Consider the following 27,793-nt stretch of genomic DNA (forward strand, 5'->3'; position numbering starts at 1 on the left):
ATATATATATATATATATATATATATATATATATATATATATATATATATATATATATATATATATATACATATTACAATTTATTAAGCCGTTAATAATATTATGTATAATGTAGTATTTATGTGATGTGGGTTCAATATGATTTTGCTTAATGTTTTTGAAAATGGCTTTTAGAATGATACAATAAAAACAACAATTACCAAAATATTATTACAGTTTTAAAATAACTTCTCTCAAAATCTCACTCTATTTGTTAAACGTGATCATGGACGTTGCTAGGCCTATTTAAGGGGGGCTGTAGCCGCCCTATATTTCTACTCAGTCCCCCTAAAACTTTTGCGATTAGTTCATAAACGGTACTCTAAATTATCGCCTCAGGCCCCTTTAAATTTAATATGAAAACGGTGGCAGAGTTCGCCTCCTCCCCGTCTTTTGTTTTTCATTTGATCAGCAAACCACAACTGTGGACAGCGAGAGAACGAGGTGTGTGTTTATCAATAAATTGTTATAATATCTGCATTTTTGCAGTTCTTTGATATAGATAACCTTGTATCACCTGTATTCCAATGTCACCGAAGGAGCAGTCGGGTTTTCTCAACGTTCTCTACCTCATCAGCACAGCTGTTTCCTCCAGCAAAAAAATTTAACTTTTAACGAACCTTTCACTATTTTTATTTAAAAATGAACTACCAATATTAAACACTTTACAGTTCGTGTAGCATATACCATACAGTCAGGGACGGAGCAAGCTGAACTGCCGCTCTAGGCAAAGGACCTTTTTTTTACCTTATAAGGAGCTGAGCCCCCTAAAATGAAAATCCTAAAATTGCCATTGAACGTGATATTTAATTCATCTTGTTGTTTATATGTTGACTCTCTTTTGAATGTTTGATTCTCTTTTGAATCCATTGTTCTCAGGTAACGCATTTTGGATAAGCACAAAGATAAGTTAATATATTAATTTAAGTAACCATGTACACTGACTCTGCACATTTGACTGATTGCTTGCCTTTATTTCCTATATTGTATTAAATTATTGTATGTTATACATTTATAATGACCATTATTGAATATTAAAACTGATATTCAGCAAAAGAAAGGGTATTTTTTTATATTTTTCACTGAAAATAAAAGGAGGCAGTTATGTTATAGGCTCCGTTTTGTTATAAAATGCATACAGTGAAGATGACGGTTATATAAATATGTAGTTACATAATGCCTCAACATTTTTGGTGTCTGTTAAGTTGCTAATATCAAATTGAAAATGGACAGTTCCTTAAATCATGTTTTCATTTTATTGTTAAATGGGTGGTCCAGAGTGTAATTTTAAGGCTTGGTTGTATTAATAAGATGCAAAGCAATGTGTGCTCATGTTTCACTTGAAGGAAATCACGTTATTTTTTCATAAATCTCACTTTGATTATATACAGCTACTCAGCTAACATGAAAACATGATATATTTTCTAGTTCCACATCACACCCGTACAAGCACGCGCGTTTTGTGTAAACAGTTAGTTAACCTCATGCCAGCTCTCTAACGAGTGAAAATGGGGTGCGGCTCCTTTAAGATAGTTTGCCATTGTGTGTGTGTGTATGTGTGTGTGTGAACTGTCTGTAGACGTGTGTAACACGAGAAGAATCGTTCACATATCTTTTGCAAGATCATTATCATGTGTGTGTGTGTGCGTGTGTGTGCGTGTGTGTGCGCGTGTGTGTGTGCGTGTGTGTGTGTGTGTGTACAGCAGTTTGACTGGTAAATATGAATTTGTAGCTAAATCGTTTGCGGTGCCAAACAGCATTTCCCATTGATTACATCTTTGCTACAACATACCATTAAAGCTAGACACTGTACATGTCATGATCAATTTTAACAAATAAAAACACTTACAGGTCAGAGTTCACAGCTTCTAGTTGTTGGAGCTGCTCCTTCTTTCAGGAGATTTTAACCAAATCCAGCACTGAACTGGGAGAGATTCTGGAAGCTGTGTTTTGTCAAATCATGCTTTCTACGTATTTTATAATTCTGTGGAACATAATTAATATTGAACTGTAAGCACTTCTGTCTTTGCGTCGTGTCATTTGGAAGTCCAAATACAGAAACAGAAGAAGCTCTGTGGAAATAGCAGGATGGCATTTTCTCCCTCTGCTGTAACATTACAGCACCTCTGGCCATGCCACTTAGCTGCGCAGTGTGTGTGCGCGGTAAAAGTATGTTTGTGATCTCACAGGCCCTGAAGTATTTTTTTGTAGTCACCAAAATTCGTTCATTGTAGGCTTTCCCTTTGCATTGAACTGTGAACATTTTACATTCAGAGATGTTGTTTATGTTCACACAGCTACATTACATATCAACTAAATTTAAAATATGATATTGTAGTGGACCACCCCTTTAAGATAGTGAAACAACGTAGCCAGGGTGATGTGAATGTTATAAAGTACACTGTTCCATTTGAAAGATTTACCCGACGTGTCCTTGGGAGTTTGTTCTCCATATCAAACTTGCGAAGTCTGAACTTACAAGGAAAGGGTGCAAGACTGAACTTTGTGTAGGCTACTTAACATTGAGGAAAAAGCCCCAATCATAAAGGCAAATGTCTGCAGCCCCGCCTCCATTTTCACCCATCCACACTGAGGTGGAGCAGCAGCATTTTAAAATGAAAACTGCCTCTCCAGCATTTTTAAAAAGCTCGGTTTTCGGCGGTCATAAAACTCCAGGTTAATGTGGACGGAAGGCATAACCATAGCAAAAGTTATTTGTTTTAAAATGAAAATGTATTTGTGTAATCGGGGCCTTAGCATAGTAAATTATTGTAATGTTCCTAAGCATTTTATGGCTAGTTATAACATTTGAGCGCTTCATAAGCCAAACACGTCTTCCTGGTTACACACAATTGTCAACTGTAAAAACACAAAACATTCAATGCACAAACGCAATTATTAAATGCGTTATTTAAAACAACTTAACCACTAATTCAAAGTGACAAAAATCCCCTAATCTAGCAGTAAAAAATATTTTGCATGATCAGGGTCAGTATTTACTATAAACCATTATCTAATTCAATATAACACATAGTATTTCTCTTTATGTTATTCACTCTGATATGCTGTTAAAACAAATGTTGTCTTTTACTGTATTTCTATTTGAATGTATATTGAAGATAATGCCACTTGAACTGTGATGTCTTATACAGTATGTTTTAAGGAATAGTACATTTTGATGGAGGAAAAAGCTGTGGCTGTGAGGGGTGTAAGCAGCAAAAATTTACAGTATGGGAAATCGAATGCTTCCCATGATCATTTGCAAAAAATGTATTAATGGCAAAGAACTGTCTATATTATAACAGTAAATCCATGAACACACACTTATTTTTCTCTTCTGAGACTACTCACTCTGTATGCTGAGGTCTGAAGCTGAATGAATTTGCTGAAAGACATGGAGCAGCCAATGTCTGTCACTATTTTCATTTGAAATTTAGAGGAGACCGAACTGATCTATTTTAAAGACCTAGTTTAAGGACGTTATCACAATGTTTTTAGGGGAGCTGAATAGCTAAACCACAACCACCCCCCCACCCTACCACAATAAAATAGCTTATAGTGACACCTATGAATTAAGCTATCACATTATGTTTAAACCACCCATTTATGCTCGAAACTAAGCACTAACTCTGATGTTCTGTACGTTTTAACTGTCAACGGTCTTTTTCAATGAGTGGGTTTACTACAAAACCATCTCTAAGGAGCCTACATCACTTGGAGAATCTTGTTAAACAATTAATTAAGCTCAGACTGAGCTATAAACAGAAGGGAGGGAATGTACGTTTCTAAAGACCTCTCCAACTGCTGGGTGCCTCTTAAAAAAGCTATGAATGGCCTTCAGTACATTGGTGCTCTGTGTATATGATAGAGAAGAAACCATGGTTTCAGCAAAAGGAATCTGGTCATGGCTGCTGGTTCCAGATGAGTACCCACACAGATTAACCTTTGACCTCTAAGATAACAAAGGGGCAGCTTGTAGAGAGGGTCCTCTCCGGACAGCAGGGTGTCTCCTAAGGCCCCGTTTACATTAATATGTTTTAGTTTTAAAACTGCGTTTTAGAATGAAAATGATCCACGTCCACACTGGTGTTTCATCCAGCGTTTCTGAACAGCTCTTTGTCCACTCTACACCACTGAAAATGCATAACACGTGACCACACACACACTGGACACACACACTGGCATACGCTATAGCATGTGCACATGTCTGAACTCTGGGTGAGAGCAGCGCAGGTTGGACAATTTATCAAGCCTCCGCTGGATTTCATCTAACTATAGTTGTTATATTTAATTCATCTGGTCTCTATCTAATGACTCTTTGGTCTTTTCAATCTATTACTTGTTCTCATGTAACATGTTTCGCCTGAGCACAAAGATAAGTTATTAATTTATGTAAGCACGTACACTGATTCTGCACATTTAACTGATTGCTTGCCTTTATTTCCTATATTTTATTGACTAATTGTGTGTCCAACTTTTATAATGGCCATTATTGATTGTTAAAACTGATATTCAGCAAAAGAGAGGGTATGTTTTATATTTTTTGAAGAAAACAAAAGGAGGCAGTTATGTTATTGGCTCCATTTTGTTAAAAATATGCATACAGTGAAGATACAGCTACATTTTTAGTGTCTGTTAAGTTACTATCAAAATGAAAATAGGCAGTTCCTGATATCATATTTTCATTTTATTGTTAAGATGAAACAACGTAGCCAGTGTGATGCGAATGATGTTACAAAGTACACAGTTTTTATCGAATGTGTCCTCGGGAGTTTGTTTTGCATATCAAACATGCGAAGTCTGAACTTAAGGAGAGGGTGCAAGATTGAACTTTGTGTACTTAATTTGAGGGAAAGCCCCAATCAGATGGCGAATATCTGCAGCCACACCTCCGTTTTGAGATGTCTCCATTTTCCCCCATCCACACTGACACAGATCAGAAGTGTTTTCAAATGACAGCGGCCTCTTTAGCATTTTCAAAAAGCTCCATTTTCAGGGCTTAAAAACTCTGGGGTAGTGTGGATGAAAGGCGTAACTGTAGCAAAACTTGTGACTAAATCTGCATTTAGCAAAACTAAATCTGCGTTTTAAAACTAAAGTGTATTAGTGTAAATGGGGCCTAAATATGCATGTGCTCAACTAAACTTTACTGGTGCAAAATCCATTTGCTTTGATCAATAAATTGTATATAAACAAATAAATATTTACCAAACAATAAATAGTAACAGCAACAATAATAATAATAATAATAATAATAATAATAATAATAATAATAAATAAATAAAAAATATGAATAATATTAGAATTTATACAAGTTTTAAAATATTTATGTCTTATTAAAATTTTTTTGACTAAATAAATCAAAGTTTAACAATGTGCATAAATGTCACATTCCTAAACTTTTTGATGTGTTTTGTGTGATTTTCACCGCGTCCCAAATGGCACACTACATACACTTATGCATATATGCACTATGCACTTATGCACTATACACACTCAACAGTATAATATGTGAATTTAGTGTTGTTCCAAATAAACCACTAACTATTTTTACTAACCGGAAACAAAAACAGTTTTCCAGATGACATTTGACGGTTGCAAAATTACTGAAAAATATGACCAAACTAAATAGTACCTGCCACGAGTATAACCGAATTCACCATGGAGGTGGCATAATCACTTATGTAGGAAAATTTTGCTTGCGTAATCCAAAATAAATAAAGTAATCAAATGTTAGTGTCCGGTATCTCGCCCCTTTCCACTACATACTGTAAGCAAAGCTACAGTCCTTGAGTGCATAAAATGTCCAACATTCCACACTTATTTTTAAAAGTTAAATAAGCGTATCATCAGAGTATTTAAAGTGCACTTATTCTTTTTAAGAATAAAAAAGAATATTTCAGTGTAAGTGAACTACTTACACTTTTTATACAACAAAATAGTGTAAAATATGTGTAAAATCTCATAAGTGTGAGATTTGGGACACACCTCTTGTTTCCATTTCTGTTTCCCACCACTCAGCAGTTCCCATGAAACTTAATTTTTTTCACACTTAATAAATTTATATTCTATTCTATATTCCTCCTTCTGAGCACTTTTTTTTTCTATACCATTCTACGCACCATGACAGAAAACCAGACTATTATAGAGCTGGCAAGGTCCTTGGGACCAGACCAGCCAACTGATACCCCATTGCATGTATTGTCAACCCGAGCCCACTACAGACAAAGAGCAATGAGAGAGCCATCATCAATTGGAGCTTCAAAACAGATCAGGAGGAGGAGCTTTGCAGTCTGTCTGACAGCTGTTCAAAGGATTAACCGGAGGCCCCACCCACTTCCCTGCCACTGGGAGTGAGCTTATTATGGACTCTAGGGACTTATTTAACATACTGGAGTTTGAACAGGAGATTTATGGGTTTCTCCCTTCTCTGTTCTCTTCCAGTCTGAGCAGTGACCTATCAGCCTTGGCTTACGCCATCTCAAACAAGGCCTGTCACCCCACCAGCTCTACTGGGCCCCCATCATCCCTCTGGCTCCGCATTAGTTAGTCATCACTCACCTCATGACTCCACTCCTCTGGCTGCGCCTCATCTTTCTGTCCCTCCAGCTACACAGAGCTCCTCCTTCATCCCCAGCTCTGCCTCAGAACTTCTGTCCCTCTGGCCCCACAGTGGGTTTTTGGATCTCCATTTCCAGCTCTCAGGTTTAAACTGCCAGTTCACCTTGGCCTTTTGGCTCTCCGTCTCCTCCTCTGGCTTGACCACCATTTTGCTGAGTCTATGTCAGTTATCCTTAACCTTGGACCGTCATCCTGGCTGTCTTATGAGTCTCCGACCTTATCCTCCTTTCTTCTGAGGCTCCTCCCTCCATCATCTCTACTCTGGTCCTCTGTCCTCCTCTAGATCCCCCTCCCTCAACAGTGGTCTTCTTACATTGTGAGGCAAGTCCACTGTATTGTCACTGTATTGTGTACTTTCGATTGTTGTTTTTTTGTGATCTTGTTTTCCTTTTATTCTGTTTCACAACACTTATCAGTTTCATAGACTTTAAACTCTACCATTTGTTTGTCATTGAGTTCATCATTTGTCAGTGTACTTAAGTTCATTGTCTGTTTTTATCTTTAATGTTGATTTTGTTTGGTTTGGCCTTCCTTTTGGACTTATGAATTAAATGCATTTTTATTCAAATTCCTTCCCCTGCACACTTCAGTAATATACCAGCCCATATACTGTACCATGACAGTAAACATTTTTACAAAAAAGAAAACAAATCAAAGCGAAAATCAAATAAAACCCAACAAAATGCTTTTTGTCTTTAAACCACTCATTTGTTTAGAACTAGTTTCATGAATCTCATTCAAAGCTTTTTGTTTTGATTTAATTTTAGATTGTTTAATGCAGCAAAAAACTGAAATCAGTCGGTGAAGTGATATTGAACTGTAATGCAGTCAAGACCAGCCTGGAACTGCTTTAAACCGGCCTCAGACTACACGAGCCTTAAAATCCTAACCAATAAAGAAATATAATTGCAACACACACTAAAACATATTATTAAGATTATTGTGCCCGATTGAGAACATCACCTGATCACAGAAATGATGCCTGTTGATATGCGCAACATGACCAAACAAATGTTTAATAATAATAATAATAATAATAATAATAATAATAATAATAATAATAATAATAATAATAATAATAATAATAATAATTTTAATATCTCCATTTTGCTGCAATAGCTGTGCAGTGTTTGACTGGCAAAAGCTATTAGATTGTTATGTCCAAAAACGAAAATGTTACCTGTTGCACATAAGTCTAGTATAGAGAAGAAAAATACATAATAATTCATTGAATGCACGATGCAGTTTATTGAGAATATATTTAGCTATCCCACAAAATATGGTAAGGTAAGAATTTTGATTATTATACCATTACACTAACATCAATTAAATGTTTCTTTCACGGATAAAAGAATATTTTTTGAAGTACTAGGTATAGCACGTGATTGCAATACGGTTGTAATAAAGTGTTTATTAAATTTTAAGAGCTTATTAATTTAGTAGAGCTACTGAAGTAGCATTGCTCACAAGAGTAAATTATATTTTAAAAACTAAAATAATCACTTTGAATAGAAAATAATATCTCACAACCTTTTATTTATAGTTTTGCTTAAATAAACACATCCTATTGAGCTTTTTTCAAAAATGAATAAATAATTAATAATAATAAAAAAAAAACTGTAAAATGCATCCCTTTTTGAATAAGGCAGCATCTGATCATGGTGGTCTCCTGAGGTCATATGGGTCATAAGTCCAATTTATTGACAATGAAAATTAAAAAAAATTCTTTCTACCCAGCACCGCTGTGTTTGCTTATGGTCATTCATGAGTTCAGGTGGCTGTCATCACGGTTCGTGTTTAAATGCCGGAGGTGAGAACTAATTAGCAAGCTAATGAGGTCAGATGGAGAACTCTCCTTTCCATACAGATTACTAAACCAGACAACATTTGTTTTCAAACAGAGATTACTTGTTTAAAAATGCAGGCTTTATGTCTCTCATGTATGTGAGGCTAATATTTGCAGAGATTCAGCTGAGTTTTTTCAACACATTTAGCAGTCATGTTGACAGAAGTCACAGAAAGTGAAAGCACTCCCTATCTATTTTACTAATTTCACATAAACATATTGTTTTGATGTAATTATGCATATATACAGTACGATTAAAATAGACCCTTATCAAATGCGTGTTTGCCTTATCAATATGATCAAAAATGCTTAGTTTTTAAGCTCTTTTTATGGATTATATGCATTTTTTTTTAAATAAAGCACAAATACAGTTGAAGTCAGAATTATTATCCCCCCTGTTTATTTTTTCCCAAATTTCTGTTTAACAGAAAGATTTTTTTCAACACATTTCTAAACACAATAGTTTTAATAACTCATTTCTAATAACTGATTTATTTCATTCTTGCCATGATGACAGTAAATAATATTTTACTAGTTATTTTTCAAGACAATTCTATACAGTTTAAAGTGACATTTAAAGGCTTAACTAGGTTCATTAAGGTTACTAGACAGGTTAGGGTAATTAGGCAAGTCATTGTATAATGATGGTTTGTTCTGTAGACTATTGAAAAAATAAGACTTTCTCCAGAAGAAAAAATATTATCAGACATACCGTGAAAATTTCCTTGCTCTGTTAAACATAATTTGGGAAATATAAAAAAAAAAAAAACCTAATTCAAAGGGGGGGGGGGGAGGGGGGGGCTAATAATTTTGACTTCAACTGTACCAGGAGCGGGCGACACGGTGGCTCTGTGGTTAGCACTGTCGCTTCACAGCAAGAAGATCGCTGGTTCAAGTCCCGGCTGGACCAGTAGGTTTTTCTGTGTGGAGTTTGCATGTTCTCCCCGTGTTCGCATGGGTTTCCTCAGGGTGTTCCAGTTTCCTCCACAGTCCAAAGACATATAGGTGTATTGAATAAGCTAAACTGGCCATAGTGTATGAGAGTATATGGGTGTTTCCCAATGCTGGGTTGCGCCTGGAAGGGCATCCGCTGCATAAAACATTTGCGGGATAAATTGGCGGTTCGTTCCGCTGTGGAAACCCCTGATAAATAAAGGGACTAAGCTAAAGAAAAATTAATAAATGAATGAATATACCAAGGGGTTAAAATGTCCTCTGAGGTGTTTGCTACTTAAAGATTTTAGGACTACTATTATACAGTCTCTGTCACCATCTCATGGCACAACAACATAACGTCAACTGCAAGTGAAAGTCTGAAATCTTTGAAATCACCCAAACGCATTTTCAAATAGTCTATCCTTATATAAAAAAGGCATATTTATTCTGGCCTAGAAAGTCTCAAAAATATAGCAAAAACCAGAAAGGTTTTTTTTGCTGTGTGCATAGATATTCATGCTGCACAAACCAGAGAAAAAATATATATATTTTTTTACTTGCGGGAATTTGATGTGTCCCAGGCTTTTAGTAAGCTTAGCAAATTCCATGTCAACTCCAGCAATAGCAATATACACAGCATGCCAATGTTAGATTAACCCATACCTGTGTTCTAAGCATATTTTTGACACATTATATCAATGAAAAAAATAGCATGTGGAACATTTCGAGTTTACTCACACTAGACTATCTGAGCTGTGCCCAGACGCGTTTCCCGGTTGGTTTGACAAGTGTGAGTGCTCTGAATTGGGCCCAGATGAGGTTCAGGTGGCCGGCCCTGGCCTGGTTGGAAAAGGTGTGCCAGAGTGCGGTTCAGTTAGGCTTTGGCATGGTATGCTTGTAGTGTGAGTGCAAAGCGCGCTTGATCTCGAAATGGAAGACCCAATGTCACTTATAAGGGACTATTTCATATGGATTTATTATTCATTCTTACTTTTCAATGAACATGAACTGTCATAGTTTATTAAAGATAAAAACCCCTCACTGCACAACAGCTGCACCTTCAGCAAACCTCCTAATACATGCAGCACTAGGACTTAATTTATGATCAAAAGTTGTGGATATGTTTAGCAGAAGATTTGACTGCATCTCACTGCATATCAAATGATTAAAAATAATCCAAAACAATAGAGCTAAAGCAATGTCCACCGTGCTAAGCGTGAGCGCTTTTCTTCCTGTTAAATTGAAAAGTCACATCATCAATGCAGTGTGAGTGCGGGCCGTCGGGTGAAGGGGGACAACTGCGCTTCGGCATGGTTCACAACCGTGTCTACCGGGAGTTCATCCTTAGAATGTATAAAAGCATTCAATCTGTTGTTTGTCATAATTACATTTACTCATGTAACAAAATATGTAAACCTTGTAACATCTTGGTCACACACAGGCATTGCAGTTTGTAGTCTACTACTTTGCCTAACCAGTCCTAAAATAAATGATCATAAAATGTGCATAAATAACTAAAGCAAAAGTCTTACTCTGATAATGTTCCGTAGACATGGCCTTATAAGTGTACTGTTTACCCCTTATACCTTAACCTCTATAATGTGTACAACCTTGTACCAAAGAAAGTGCAAACCCATGTCACTGGGGCAGTATCTTTTTTTTGGAACAGAATTGTACCTTAAGACAAAGAAACAAATTTGTACCATTGCAGTTTGTAACTTTAAGGACATGATTTATACCATGGGAAACCAAAATGTACCTTTGATTTTTAAAACCTGCAGATACAATATTGTACAAATCTGATCCTTGAAGGTACCACCACAGTAACAAGACACTTTGTACCTTAACAGTGTGAAATGTGTTCCACTTAAAGGCATTTTTCTGTATCCAAAATGCGTCAATTTATTTTCAGTAAATATAAAACATCAAATACATTTATTAAACAATGTTTTAGTTAACAAAAAATGTTTCACATTTACAATAAAGAGTAAAAAATACTTTAACATAAATCAAAAGATCCATTTTTTGCTAAACATTTCACAACACTTTTCACAAAAATGTTACAGCAGTACATTCTCCCATGTACAATCAATATAAAAAGTTTTTTTTTCTCCAATTTTCACACAAAACCTTTGCAATCACTTAAAAGTTAATTTAATTTACTTAATTTTAAAATAGAATTATGCAAAAGTATTGTAACGATATGCACAATGTTTGATTAGTTTTACAATACTAAAATGTCTGCATGAACACTTTGCATATGCGAAACTTTTGCCAGCTCACATGCGTAGTGGAAAGCAAATTGATAGTGGATATCAATAATGAAAATGTATCAGAAAATGCTTCCCAAACATTTATTAAAAATGTCATAAATGTTTAGTTAACAATACTTATAGTTTTATTTTACCAGTTGTTTTGTATTATAGAACGTAATAATTAATGTTTATGAGTTTCTTTAAGCATATTTGCTTTTAAATGATGATTTATGATTTAATATAGAAATTATTCATAAAATCACTTTGCCTTTCCAGTAATGTTTATTTTCATGGATCTTGTAATAAAGTTGAGAACAATTGTATATCCATTTCAATTGTACCATAAAAGGTGCAGAACAGTATCATAAAAGGCCTTTTCTGTACTATGTAAGGTACAATTTTTACAAAGGTACAAAACTGTTCCATAAGGAACATTATTTGTACCACTGTGTACCTTTTTTTCTGAGCGTGTATATTGTTGCGATAGTCATTTCATTGCCCCTTTGCTTGCAACAAGCCTGTTTTACTTTCTTATGTTAAACATAAAAGAAGATGTTTTAAAGAAAGCTGTGAACGTAACTATTTTCCATGTTTCTTATTATTTAAGTCAATGGAACCACACAAGGGAGAATAAACAGAGAATCTATTTTTATTTTTTTAAACTATCCCTTTAACATGAGATTTCTGGTGTCAAAAAAACAAATGAATATTGTATTTATTGCTGAAATTTGTTGAAACATTTAAAACAAAAGCTGTGATATGATCAGATTTCTGAGCAAAGCACTGGCTGTTTACAGGCTCATTGTGCAAACAAAAATCTCACTGAATTGTACTCGTACTTCTGTGGTTATTTTGGTGAATGTAACATAAAAGTAATACAAAAATAGTGTAACACATTACATTTCAGAGACAGTAATATTGCAACGTAACTAATTACAATAAATCGACAGTAACTAGTAATATATAATTTAATAAATTTTAGAAGTAACTTGCCCAACTCTGTATGTAGGCTACACACCTAGATAAACTCACTACGCATATTGAGCCTAGTTCATTAATAGTCATCTAGTTGACTATTGTTACAACTCTCATTTTAACATTATAGCACTTGCTAGACTGCTGTTACCATTTAGATATATTGCTCCTGAAAAGACTGCTTAAGGGACTAAGAAAAGTCCTGTATATCCTTCATGCATAAACTTTTTTTGTTGTTGATTAAATTGTTTGAGTCTGCAATATAGTACAATTTCTTTGCATAGTCTGATGTAATGTCAACGAGAGTACTGACTATTTTCTTGTCCAAACTGTGTTTGTACATGTGACCAGAACTCCAAACAGCATTGCAATGTCAACAGTGATTTCTCATCTCTCGAAGTAGAACAGCTCTGCTCTCAATTTATGAGGAGTGAAGCGAAAACCATATTCCCGGACAGACTTAACTGAATCAATTTTAATTGAATCATGGAATATCGCTGTCAAGAGCCTCTTACTAAAGTTATATTAACAGGAGAACCTACCCGCTTCCCAGCCAGGGAAGGCAATTATTTAACAAGAATGACACAGCGAATGCTAAATGAGAAGTGCTGGCTGAGCTAGAAAATTCCAATGCTGACCCCCGGAATGATTTCTTCTCTCATGACACGAGGCCATTAGAGATTGTTTTACGCTGGGCGCTTTAACAGAAATTCATCATTAGGCCAGTAAAGAGCCATTAGATTGGAAAAGATCTTATGCTGTCAACTCCGTTAGAAAATATGTCTTAGAGATCATTTGGACCTTTTTTTTCTGTTGTTGAGCGATACTGAGCAGAACTGTACACGACAAGAGCAAAGCTACCCAAATAAGGGAGCAACAAGAGAGTGAGGAAAGCCATTCATCTTAATTTACAACTCAGGAGAGAAATTTTAGGCCAAAATTGCTCTTAAATTATGAGGTGGGGATAATTAAATGAATATTATAGACTTCTCATGGGAAAGACTGGAGCATCATCTCTGCTTTTAGACAAAACATGATTTCATAGTGCACTGTAAATACAGACCCAGTCCTTCTCTGGATTGAGGCACACACACACACACACACTAACTCATCTGCATGACTGCACACGCTCATAAATTCAAATTCTGCTCACCGACTTGGCTTTTCCACTAACCCGCAAAGCCCAGGTCCATGTTATAGACCTCAGGAGTGATCTTCAAAAGCACAAGCCAGCTGGAATTGTTGGGTTTCTGCTCTGGGTTAACTAAACCCCCAAAAGATCTGTAGTGTGGTTTAAAAAGCACACTGCTTCTACTTTCTAATTTGTATATTGATGTAACAGTGAAATATTCTACATTTCTGTGCCTTGTTTTACTCCATCTAGTTCTAAAAAAGCATCTCAAAATCCCCTGGAAAATCATTACTAAGCAGGACAGCACCTCTCCTGCATTACACATAATGTGGCTTCTGAAGAAAAGGGCTGAATTCTGGAGCGCCACGTCCTGTGGGGATTCACCGACTTTTCACAGAGCAGATCCACACTCAAAGGCTTTGGCTTTAGAGTGGGTTTCAGTTTTTCCTTATTTTCAAAAATACCTTACGTATGGTGAACCAAAGTGTGTATACAATATATTATTTCATTTAAAATCAACTGATCAAAATAAAATTAGCCCCATGCAGCTGAAAAAAATATAAATAAACATAATAAATAAATATATATATAGTTGAAGTCAGAATTATTAAACCCCCTGAATTATTATCCCCCCGTTTATTTTTTCCCCAGTTTCTGTTTTTTTTTACACATTTCTAAAAATAATTAATAAATAAAAAAGTTTTAATAACTCATTTCTAATAACTGATTTATTTTATCTTTGCCATGGTGACAGTAATAAAAATAATATTTACTACATATTTTTCAAGACACTTCTATACAACTTAAAGTGACATTTAAAGGCTTAACTAGGTTAATTAAGTTAACTAGGCAGGTTAGGGTAATTGGGCAAGTTATTGTATAATGATGGTTTGTTCTGTAGACGAAAAAATATTTAGCTTAAAGGCGCTAATAATTTTTACCTTTAAATGTTTTTTTTTTATTAAAAACTGCTTTTATTCTAGCAGAAATAAAACAAATAAGACTTTCTCCAGAAAAAAAAAATATGTTTAGACATACTGGGAAAATTTCCTTGCTCTGTTAAACATAATTTGGCAAATATTTAAAAATGAAAAAAAATTCAAAGGGGGTTTAATAATACTTTATATATATATATATATATATATATATATATATATATATATATATATATATATATATATATATATATATATATATATATATATATATATATATATATATATATTTAGCAAAGATAAAGTAAATAAAATGGTATACTCTTTCAAATAGTGAAATAGTAGGTATACTATTTCAAACAGATGTTACTCTAATTTTATCTTATGACAAGAAGGGGATTTTTCATGAGTAATGGACTTTGAGTAAAAAACAAACATAAGCAAAAAAGTATCTTACCTTTTCCATGAAAGCAAACCAGGATAAGCCAAACCAGAATCAGAGAGAGAGAGAGAGAGAGAAAGAGAGAGAGAGAGAGAGAGAGAGAGAGAGAGGGGGGGGGGGGGGGGAAATAAATTAGAATCTTTAATTTTAAGTTAAATGTTTTCTTAAATATATCATCAAAACAAGCTTTTCATTTTAAAGATCAAAGAATAGCAGTTGATTCAAAGCCAATAAAATATTCTGAACAATAACCAAACAGATCAATGGTTTTTAACAAGTATGTTTCCAATAGCTTTTCTTTTTTAAATATTTGCAGAGAGAAGCCATTTGCAGTGCCAATGGTTTTTGCAGTTGTGTGAAAATTGTTGATGCTCAAATGGTCATGATTTATACCGTGTGAGACGTATTCATGAGCGGAGATGAGGACGTCACAAGCTCCTAATCATTTGTAAACATATTCAAAAAATTTGGGCACTAACGGATTACGTTTTTATGTGTGTGTGTGCGTGTGCGTGTGCGTGTGTGTGTGTGTGTGTGTGTGTGTGTGTGTGTGTGTGTGTGTGTGTGTGTGTGTGTGTGTGTGTGGTTGAAAGAGCCAATCTGTCAATCTATGTGAAACTGACCAATCATGAGGATAAACTTCTCTGTGTTATACATGAGAGGGATCGTCAGGAACACACATGGCATGACCAAGTAAGTAAAAACATAAAACTAGTTGTTCTTTCTAAAAATAACGAAGGACTTCAGCAGCTCCTCGAAATTGTGAATTCATTCAGCCAAACATGGGCTCTTGAAATCAACATTAAAAACTAAAATGATCTTAATAATGATACGAAAAATAAATACACTTTTAGAGCAGGAGAACACACCTATGAGTACACATATCTGGGACTTAAAATAAGCACAACCAGAAACTTTAAGTTGGTTAAAAATTAAATAAGAGTCTTTTATATGATAGAAATTCAGTTCCTTATAAAATACCTGAATATGTTCAGATCTGGCTAAAATAATAAAAGCTATAATTGAGTCAATTGCATATGGAAGTGAGGTATTGGGAACACTACCCTGCAGGCACAGGACATTAATATGATGTCATATTCACGTTGCACCCCAATGTACCCCAACGTCATGGGGACGTTGGATTTTGTTTGGAACTGAAAATCGGGTTGGCGTCAGAACCCAACGTCAATGTCCAACCTAAAATCAACTTAAAATCAATGTCTAATCATGTCAAATCAACCAAATGTAAACGTAATTTGACGTCAAAATGTCAAAATAACGTTGTCCTTAGACGCTGACTTGACATTAAATTGTCTTATGATGTTGTGTGCCAGCTGGGTAAAGACCCAGAACTTCAAGAGGAAATTAAAATTATGCACACCCAGATTTGTAAGGGCATCCGAAAAGTACACCCATCTACACAAAGCAACTTATAGGCACTTACTTAGGCCAATACGCTTTACTGATCAACATCCAAAAAAGATCTGTAAAGTTTTATAAGCAACTAAAATGCAGTGCTGCAAGCTCATATCAGGTTGAAGCGCTGCACAGTCAGGAACAACAGATACACAAGAGCACACTCTCACTCACAACTACTGCTGAAACTCAAACAACACAACACAATCAGGCCCAAATACATCATGCAGGCACAAATACATCACGTATCGGAAGGATGCCATCAAATCACACAAGAAAACTGAAACATACTCACTATAGATCAGTATAATACCTGAGCTGTGTTAAAGAGGCTAAAATAAGACACTAAGCTGTGTTAAAGAGGCTAAAATAAGACACTAACAGAGATGAAGAGAGAGAGAGAGCAGAGACTGTGCACACTGTGCTCTCAGAAATCAACGGGAACTGAGGAGCATGTTCTTCTTCACTGTGAACACTACCACAACATTAGATCCACATACTTCTAGAATTTCCAGATAATTACACCAAATTTCACATTTAAAAAATTGAGGCTTATTTTGGGAGGGAACTCCAGCTTGATATTAACAGCAGCAAAATGTGTATGAGCCTGTCTAAACACAGAGTCAGCCAGTAGACAAACTAGTCAGAAACATTATTACAAACCATCTGAATGACTCTACAGTTATGTATTGTTATATTTTAATAATGATATTTTATATCTTTCGTAAAATTTTTAGTCTCTATATTAGTCTTTTGTTCCTTTCTTTTTTGTGAATTGTGTGTTGATTAAATTGTTTCTTATTTTTGAATTGTGTTCTAATTGTGTGTATTGTTTGTTGGTTTGTTTGTTTGTTTTGTTTTAGTTTTCTTTTTTGTATGTACTCGTATATGCAATATACAATGGGTATGGAAAGTAGTCATTCATTCATTCATTCATTTCAGCTTAGCCCCTTTATTAATCCAGGGTCGCCACAGCGGAATGAATTACCAATTTATCCAGCACACCTTCCAGCTGCAACCTATCACTGGGAAACATCCATACACACTCATTCACACACATACACTACAGACAATTTTTGTCTTACCCAATTTACCTTTACTGCATGTTTTTGGAAACCGGAGCACTTGGGAGGAAACCCACGTGAACACTGGGAGAACATGCAAACTGACCCAGCTTGAACCAGCAACCTTCTTGCTGTGAGGTGATTGTGCTACCCACTGCGCCACACTGTTTTAATGAAGTCTGGACCAGTGTTGAACATGTTACTCTAAAAGGTTACTAGTCATAGTCACTAGCTACTTCTCACAAACAGCAACTGGGTTAGTAGCTAAATTATATAAATAACTAATTACCAGAAAAATTAACTATTGTGCTAATAAAAAAAAATCTAAAATATATCATACTGTAAATTAAATAAAATGAACACCAAACTAAATAAATAAATAAATAAATAAATTACTATTATTGTTATTTTTTATTTTTTTTATTATTATTATTAATATTAAACATTATATATAATGTGAGAAACACATATCAAATTGAATATTTGATTGTAAATAAATTATTTCTATAGTTAAACAATAAAACATAATAGATGGTTTAGAACCTTTTATTGCATATTTATTTATTTATGCTATTTATTGCACAGACCACAACTGGTCAACAAACAAGTCTAAAAATAAATGGTGCAGAAATTTAAGAAATTTGACAAAAATACAGTATAAATATTAAAGCATTATTTTTAGAGCATTTATTTAATCTTTTTTATAAAATATAAAATTATCCTTGACATCTTTAAAACACTGATTCTGCTTTACAATGTAATGGTCAAACTATATTGACTTGTTTTGCTACTATTGATTATTTTCGTGTGTCTTTCAAATGTAGTGGCTTTGTCATCTCCTTTTTGAAAATGAAGCTCATGTATTCTTAGCCAATCATCATGTGGTTGCTCCACGTCCAACACACACACCTGACAGAACCTAATCAGATGATGTCTAAAACTGCTTCAGTGAGCTCAGTTGCAAATTATATATAAATTTATCATGTCACATTTTATGTCAGCAAGTAATTTATTTGATCACTTGTTACTAAAAAAGTAATGCAGTTTATTTATAGCACCGGTATTCTCATCACTGCGGACACACAGTGTTATTTTCCTGAAAAGGGAAGAAGGGGCCTCAAGAGAGGCTTTTTCTTAGGAGGATAGATACGACAGAGCCTCTTGCTCTCTGCTAACCAATAAAATATTAATTGGTCACAGAACCCATCTCCATCTAGACAAAGAAGCAGGACACCCCCACCCTCCCCAAGACAAAAAAGTCTCAATTTTTCATTGCAGGAAGCCCCGTAACTTCAAGAGCAGCTCGGCAGCAATGTGAAGCTTCACAAAGAGTTTGTTTTTAAAGATGTGATGTAGGGAATGTAGGTCTTGGGTTAACAATTACATGCAGCTCCACAAGTGTTTTCTGGTTTTGTTGAGGAAAAAGTGGAGGTGCTACCTCTGTAAAACATTAGATTTTAAGGAGGTATTGAAGGAAGAACTGCATACTTTTTTCTTTTTCTCTTTCATGAAAAATCTTTTTGTGTAATCCAACTGAGCAGATGAAAGCATTTAAGGCTCCTTTTTGGAACCAACTGAATGTGTGATATACTGTATTATACGGAGATCATTTGAAGAAAAGTATCTTGCACAAAAGAAATGGCCTTCAACTTTTTTTGCAAAGAAAGTGACAAGAATTCTTACACATGCCAGGCTAATTTTTTTCAAACAAATTGCTTGGAATCTGGGAAACGATACATATACTGGCATCCCTTCAGGGGTTTTATACTTTCAATTACTCTAAAAAACTCTTAATTTTCACTATAAATTATAGTAATTTTAATAAAAACACATCAGCCAATGTGTATGATGTTTATGACAATTACTACTTCCATTATGCACTAGAAGGGCAAATCAAGAAGGATATTAAACACAGATGTGGATATGGATCTGGAAAATCCAGCAAATTAAATGACAGATAGTTCTCATTTTGCTTTTCTCTGAAAATAAATAAATGAATAAATACAATAAAAAGATACATGCAATTTAGATGATATAATATTTCAAGCAGTTGAAAAAAATGTTGTGGATTCAGTAGTTTCAAGTAACATTATTGCTTTGAAAGTGATGAATAATTACTTTGCAACCAAGTCCTATAAAATATCAATCTGGGCTAAAGTCACAGCTGTCTGGTATCTATTATCTTTCATGCGTGCAAAATTTCACTCATCTATATTTTTTCTAGGTTCGTCTTTCTCTCTTTTCATGTCTGTTTGAACATCAGTGCCATCGTACACCATGTGACCCTGGTGTTTTTCTTGCAAGGGAAGTGGGGTAAGAGAACAAAGGGCCCAGAGCTTCCTACCCTCTCGTTTTTCTACTGCAGGCCAAATGCCCATGTCATGAATTTACTGTAATGTTGGCACCAAGCCCAGTTTAGCCCCATGGAAACATGGAATTGGTCCCTTTTGCTGGGCAAAGCTTGGATAATGCAGGAGCAAGCAAGAATCTCACCACATTCCTTAAGAATAACCATAGATCATATACTTTTAATGGTTCCTTTAAAGTGTAAAACGATGTTATTTATTTAATTGTATTTACCAGAACATTATTGTGAATAATGTGGTTGCTCTTTTTTCATGCAATTACAATGAACTGCTTTCATACTTCAGAAGAACAACAACAACAAAACTATAATAACTATTAACTATATCAACTATAATCAAGTGTTCTCTGTTCTGTTGTTTAGTGGAATGAACAGACCAAAAGTTATTCTTCTTTTGGTGATCTTCCCTCTTACCTTGAATTGTGCCAAATCATTAGGACTGAAACAACTATATCCACTGAAAAGTTCCAACTCATATGCACTGTTGCTCAAGAATTGTGAGTCAAAGCTTTGTCACTAGCTGTGCATTTTTACTGTTTTCATTTTTTGAAACACAATTTTAAAACTGCTACAGGAAGCACACCATGTGCTCTATTTTAATGATATAGGCACAAAGTTTAAAGCTCATGGCCCAAAAACATTAAGGTCATGTCTGAAACCACTTTCGCTATTTTAAGGATGGAAAAATACGCTCTGCGCCCTGGCTCATGGTCAAACAGGGTTGGATTTTTCTCTTTATGAGTTATGGGTATGTTTTGAGAATAATGTGCATTAAACCAATCAGAGGCTCATCTCCTATTCCCTTTAAGAGAAAGTTGTGTCGCACCATGTTGCATTTACTATTTACATGGGTGGAAAAATGAACACTTCACTAGCAATAAAACAGTTAAACAGACCATCTGCAGCACGAGGATAAAGAACAATCCTCCTCCATTTGGCCCCTTTACTTTCTCTTTCTCTTTACTCCTTTACAGTTGTGGATAAGGAAACAGTGTTGCACTCCACGAAAGACATTCATTAGCCTACATATATTATTTAGTTTGTTAAGTGCAAATATTTGTTTCTAAATTCAGTTTTAATTTCCAGCAAACGAATAAATGAACAATAATAACGAAGTATGGTCCAAAAACTATTGAAAACTTATATCCAAAACCATGTCCTATTCTTATGCCCCATATGATGATGCATACGTCTTCAAATCCCAACAAGTGGACAAATCTAAACTTGTTTTTAGTAAAGCAAATATAAATATGCATATAATAAATAATAATAATACTAATAATATTATACAAATGCAAGTTGTCATGAATAAACTAAAAAAGCCCCCAGAGTTTCATTTTATTTCCATTAGGGGTTTCATATGATATAAAGTGTGTATAGCATCTTGCATGCACCAAATATCAGATTGGTGCTTATCCTATCACCATGTCAGCTGAGTCCATACTACTGTATTACCAAAATGTGATGTGTAAACACTGCACATCATTAAATAGCCAGAGAAAATCATCACAATCTGTGCCACTGAATTTGCTACATGAGATAGCAGGCCCATAATAAATAATAATAACAATAATTCCAAAGAATTATTTTATTACAAAAAATGTCACAGGTATGGAATAACATGAGAGTGAAAAAAGTTTTCCTATAATCCTACCCAACAGCCAACCCCCCTCAAAAAAACTGAACAAAAAACAACTGTAGCTGTGATGCAATCCTTACAACCCCCAATGACCTTATCACACTTGGCTTTGTCATGGTTACCACAGGCAACGTTGGCCTTATTTTTGAGTAGCAGTTGGCTGCATGGAGAGGCGACCCAGCTTTTGACAGGAACATACCCTAATATTTTAAGCAGTATTTCCCTGCCAATAAAATGGTGTGCTCTTCAGCAGAAAATGTCATTTTTCCCTGTTAAAAACCAATTTAAAAATGCATTTTAGCTTTCTGGTCATAATGTGGCAAACTATTTCAAACTATTCACAAAAGTTTTTGAGGGTTGATGGTGCTTCCAGAGGTAGTTTCCGTACCCATATTACTTCGTTAATAACATATTGGCAGCGGAAGGTGAACTTAATATGTTTTTCCACATTAATAAAGTTAAACATTGGCGTTTTCTTTATTTCTGAGTCTATAGCATCATCTAAACAACATGACCATGACAGCAGTTTCAAAAATCTTCAACCTAGGCTCATTCTGATTACATACCCCTACATACATTTCTGGAGAGAGCAAAATACGTCCCAGGAGCTATGTTTTTTTGCCGTTTTTGTTTTTGCAAATCCACCAGAGGCCACTGTGTACACTTTTTCAGATCTAAAATTTCTCTCTAAAATGCCATTCGCACCTGCTGTAAATCCAATAGAGGCTGCTGTCGACTGACTGACTGACTGACCAACCGACCGATCTCCCTACCCTCCCCCTTCTCTAAACCCAACCAATAGTGTTTTAAAAAGCACTGATTAACCTGCCCACCTCCTTCCCTAAACCCAATCGCAGTGATTTAAAAAGCAATCCAGAAAAGAAAAGTGCACTGATTTTTACCATGTTTTCAGATTTTACTACATTCTCACCATGTTATTTACTTGTTTAAATTTTTTTTTAGCTTTTGTTTTTGTCTTACCTGCTTTCTGGAATTGTTTTTAACTAGACTCAAACCCTGTTGTTGCAGTCAACTCAAGTCAATCTCAAGTCTGTCGATGTACATGTCGAGCTACTGGTCAAACTGGTAACAACAGAAAAGCCGTCCATACAGAGGTAAGCAGTCAGCTGGTATGCGAGAAAAACAAACAGCGTCATACCGCCCGGGAGTGTTTGTGTTAAAGATGAAATGCAGCCATACGTAGCTCTGGCTACGTAATTCGCGATCTCTAGAAATGTATATAGTGCTACATTTTCAGAATGTAGGAAATCCATGTTGGAAATCTTACAGGCTTGGTATAAAATTAAGGTAAACAAATAATGACCATTTTTATTTTCTAACCCATTATTTTCATCATATAATAGTTTTTCCTAATCTCAGCTTTATATGCAGAGCAAAATTCCATACGATGTTGATAGGATGAAAAAGTAAGCAAAAACACTGTGGCATCAAAAAAACTGCTCTGGGGTGCACTCGCAGCTGAACTATCATAGTACGATGCATCGTTTGGGAAAAGAACGATGTAGTGATGAGTGTTTCCCAAAACCGTGGTTTCTCTGCTGCAGATCCGTCCTTTGAACCACATTAGTTATAATGTAAAACGTCCGTAATGATGCTCTAAACGGAGTGGAGTAGCAATTTCTTTAAAGAAAACACCATCATTTTTTGTGCAAATTATATTGTTTTACCCATTTAAAAAATCCAATATTAGTGTTGGTAAAAACATGCACTCGTTTTCTATAGTAACTGAAACATATGATGGCACATATAAGGCCTATGTTTCCTTTACAAATATTATCTTCCCTATTCTATTCTAAAACATAAAACCATGTATTAATAGTTGTAATTTACAGTAGGCTATTTATTAAGAAATGAAGAAAAATCCTACTTAATTATAAGAATTTTTATTATAAGATCTTGTTTTATTTTTTATTTTATTTATTGTATAATTCTACTTTTACAATTTGACACATTCAAACCACTGCAGAAATATTCTAACCAACAGGCCCATGTCATGTACAGTATGCTACAGACACATTTCTTAATAAATAACCTACTATAAGTTAAAAGCATTAACGTATGCTATATCTTTTTGTTTTCACAAGCTTTGGAGACATAACATAAATTCTGCTTTTAAAGAATAGGTGACCTATAATTTTCATCATGAGCCAGGGCTGCATTCAAAATAGCAGAAATGTTTTCAAAGTTTCAATATGAAGATTGCTAAAACTGAACTTTAAAAAATACTTTGAAAGCAAATAACACCTAAGATAGATGTCTTTAATGTTTTTTGTTTTTTTATCATTCCAAGTTGAAATGTTGGAAGGTTTAAAAGGAATAGGGCATAGGGAGGATAACAGGGAATAGAACACAACCAGGAACTATGCTCCTAACTACTCTCTTTGGAAACGGAAGTGAATTTTGCTAGCTGTTTTCCAAAAAAAAAAAACATTTCATTGCTTGCTCTATTTGTTCTCATGATTAATGACCAAATGCTATTGAATGTATATAAAGAACACAATATAATGCATACTAATATTAACTTTATATATATATATATATATATATATATATATATATATATATATATATATATATATATATATATATATATATATATATATTATAACTATATTATAGATATATATCTTATGACCTCAAACAAAAATGTGGAAAAAACTGTTTTTGTGAATTGCACACAAGCCAAAAAATTCCCTGAAATGTACTGTAAAACACAAAATTTTAAACACTAAATATAAACATATATTGTGACATAACATAAATATGAACTGAAACACATGTGGCTGAAATAGTTTTAATTTCTTTGTTCATCACTAAAAGCTATTGTACAACTTTAAAAGATTTTATTGATATCAGTAATAACAGCAGACAGGTTTGCAACAGCATAAGGATTGCTAGATGATAACAGAATTCTGATTTGGGGTGAATTATTCCTTTACCATCTTGACCCAAACTCAGTCTTGTAAATCATTAACCAACTGTGTATTCTTGATACAACTGGAATGAGACTATCAGTCGAGTTGAGAGTGAACTAATCCTGACTTCATCTTATTTGTCAATACCCACAAATGAAGTCTTTTTCGACCTATTGACTGCAGATTGCCAAAGTGGGGTGCGTTGTGTGATTGCAGTTCTCTAATTCGTAGAAAGAGGTGCTGCTTAACTGTGCATTACCAATGTGTAGAGCGCTGTGCTCTTTGACTATGCTTCAGCTGAGACAAACAAAGCAGTTGAGTGAGCAACAGAAAAGGATGTTGTGCACAGGAGTTCATCATCCTACTTCATCAGAGGGTTCTTATCTTCGTTAAAGGATTATTGATTGAAATTGCTCATTAAAGCCTCTTTTTTGACACATCTGTCAGAATCAGCAACAGTAACATAGCTTAATAATTTGTTACTGGTCTACCTTCTCTGCTTCAATGAAATGTATCAAATTAGAGATTCAACAGGATCCTTCAAAGAAAGTCACACCTTTAACAAATGGTACAAATTGTCTTGTTTTTATGCATTTTCTGTATTTTTTTTTATCACACATCAGATTAACATATTTATTGAGGTAAATTGAACATTCTCTCATCGTTTATTCACCTTCTTGTTATTTCAAACATGTTTGACTTTCATTCTGAATGTCTTCGGAATATCTGTTTTTGAAATGAATCATTCTTTTGAGTTACATCTTTTAACTGAATCTAAATGATTTGTTCACTAACAAGGCTAATCCTATTCTCACATGCATCTGACTGACTTTTGATCTGATTTTCATATGTTTTATGACTCCAGAAGACTTAAAAACATGGGGCAGATGCGGTAATAGATAGGGAGTAATCCAAAGGTATTTTTTTATTTATATAGCGGTTTGACAATAAAACTGACAGACACGCCTGGTTTTAGATCACAATAATTCATGAGTATGGTGTAGGGCCTGCTTTTGCAGCCAGCAGAGCACCAGTTTGTCTCGGGAATGACAGATACACATCCTGCACAGTGAACAGAGGGATTTTGAGCCATTCTTTTTGGGCAATAGAGGCCAGGTCACTATGTGATACTTTTATGTTTATCAAACTCTGTCACCAGTCTTGCTGTGTGTATTGGTGAATTATCATCCTGATATATGGCACAGCCTTCAGGATACAATGTTTGAGCCATTGGATGCACATGATCCTCCAGAATGGTTTGGTAGTTCTTGGCAGTGATGTGCCCAACTAGCACAAGTATTAGGGCGGGGGGGGGGGGGGGGGGGGGGTGGATGGGGCAAGAATGCCAAGCTGAGGCATCCTTTTCTTGCTCAAGATACTTTCACGCCCAACAGCTAAGGGGCAATCATTGTGGCGAAGGAACTTAGCATTTTCATTCCCCCCCTCGGGGAACGAGGGTTACTTTTGTAACAGGAGCATTCCTTTTTGGGGGCGGAACTTCAATGCTATGTGAAAACTTCCACTATGGGGAAATGTATGGAAAACGCCACAATGATTGAACCTTACCTTGCCCCCGATGAGAGGTTATGCCAAGCCAAGCGCGTCTTCCAACGCGTTCCCTGGGCCTTACTTATCTCACTTCAACTGAATTTTTACAGACTTAGATATATTATTTGGGAGTCGTAATGCATCTAGTTAATTCTAGGAATTTTTAATATGACAGTACGTTGGGAAAGCCTGCAGTCCCGACAGGGAGGACTCTGTGGAGGCCACTTGCTCCCCAAGTGGGGAGACCTGGTGGCAGGTAGACATATGGCCTATCCCTGAGAAGGGGGTGTACACATATAAAAAAGATAGTTAGCAGGGAGGGAAGACATGTGTCCGCCTGGGAGGGGGCACTACATCATGGCTGAGTGAGCATATGGGATCTCCAGCGGGGAACACACATAGCGGGCACCTATACCCAGAATGCAGGCTGACCAGCGGGCATGCCAACAACATAACGGGCCACCGCTGAGTCAGATGCTGGGGGCCTTGGAGGAATCTCTGCAGGGTTCACCAAGTGGGGAACTCAACTGACAAAGTGAGAAAGCGCACGGATCTCTGTGTTAGAGAAAAAGGCGCAACAAGCGTGTTACAACACTTTCATCGAATTTTTCCTCAATCACCAAGGTTTACTAACACCCTTGAGGAAACTGGCTCCACTCGCAGATTATAAAACCTTGCAAATGTGTTAGGTGTCACCTAGCCCGCAGCTCTACAGATGTCTGCTAGAGAGGCTCTGCTTGCACCTGCCCAAGAGGATGCGATGCTCTGAGTGGAGTGCGCTCTCACTCCTGGGGGACACAGCTCTCCCTGGCTTTGGTAAGCAAGGGAGATGGCATCCACTATCCAGTGGGCCAACGTCTGTTTTGATATGGTACTTCCCTTCTGCTGACCACCATAACAGACAAAGAGCTGCTCAGAGGATCTAAAGCTCTGAGTGTGGTCCACATAAATTCACAAAGCGTGAACAGTACACAGTAATGAAGGGGCTGGGTCTGCCTCCTCCGTGGGCAGCACTTGCAGGCTCACTACCTGGTCCTTAAACGGTGTGGTAGGAAGCTTGGGCACATATCCAGGCCGGGGTCTCAGGACAATGTGAGAGTAGGCCGGCCCAAATTCCAGCCATGAGTCACTGACTGAAAATGCCTCCATGTCCCCGACCCTCTTAATCGATGTCGAGTCGAGTGGTTCAAACAGATCTTCACGCATGCTCGAAGGCGAGATCCCAAGAGGGCATGAGAGGGGGCGCGGTGACTAGTCTCCACTTCTAGTCTGAGTGACTACCACCGCCATCGGTAGGTTGCCTAAGTCTTCCTCGTTGCATCTAAGGACCACACGTGGAGGTTCCAAAGATCTGGGCGAGGGTGCCAGAGGGTGCCTCTCTCAAAGGGACCTGCCAGGGAGAGGCCATCGCGAAGCCATCGGAAAGAGAGTTCTGATATCCAGGTCCGGTTGGGCCAGAAAGGGGCAACTAGCAAGACCTGCTCCTTGCCCTCCCTGACCTTGCACAGTAACTGTGTGAGCAGGCTCACTGGGGAAATGCATATTTGCGCATGCCCCGGATGCCATACACCTCTGAAACCTCTGAAAAGATTTAAGGGGGACCACTATTTTCCTGTCGAATTCAGTTTCAGTCCTCAGTCCTGT

General features: G+C 35.9%; 1 protein-coding gene across 1 annotated transcript in view; it reads right to left on the reverse strand.

Moving 5' to 3' along the window:
* LOC130237215 (ephrin-A2-like) overlaps positions 1-27,793 on the reverse strand; it is a 231,565-nt gene that overhangs the window by 116,445 nt on the left and 87,327 nt on the right. The window lies entirely within an intron of this gene.

The sequence above is a fragment of the Danio aesculapii genome, chromosome 11, assembly GCF_903798145.1.
Source record: "Danio aesculapii chromosome 11, fDanAes4.1, whole genome shotgun sequence".
In the NCBI taxonomy this organism is placed as follows: Eukaryota; Metazoa; Chordata; class Actinopteri; order Cypriniformes; family Danionidae; genus Danio; species Danio aesculapii.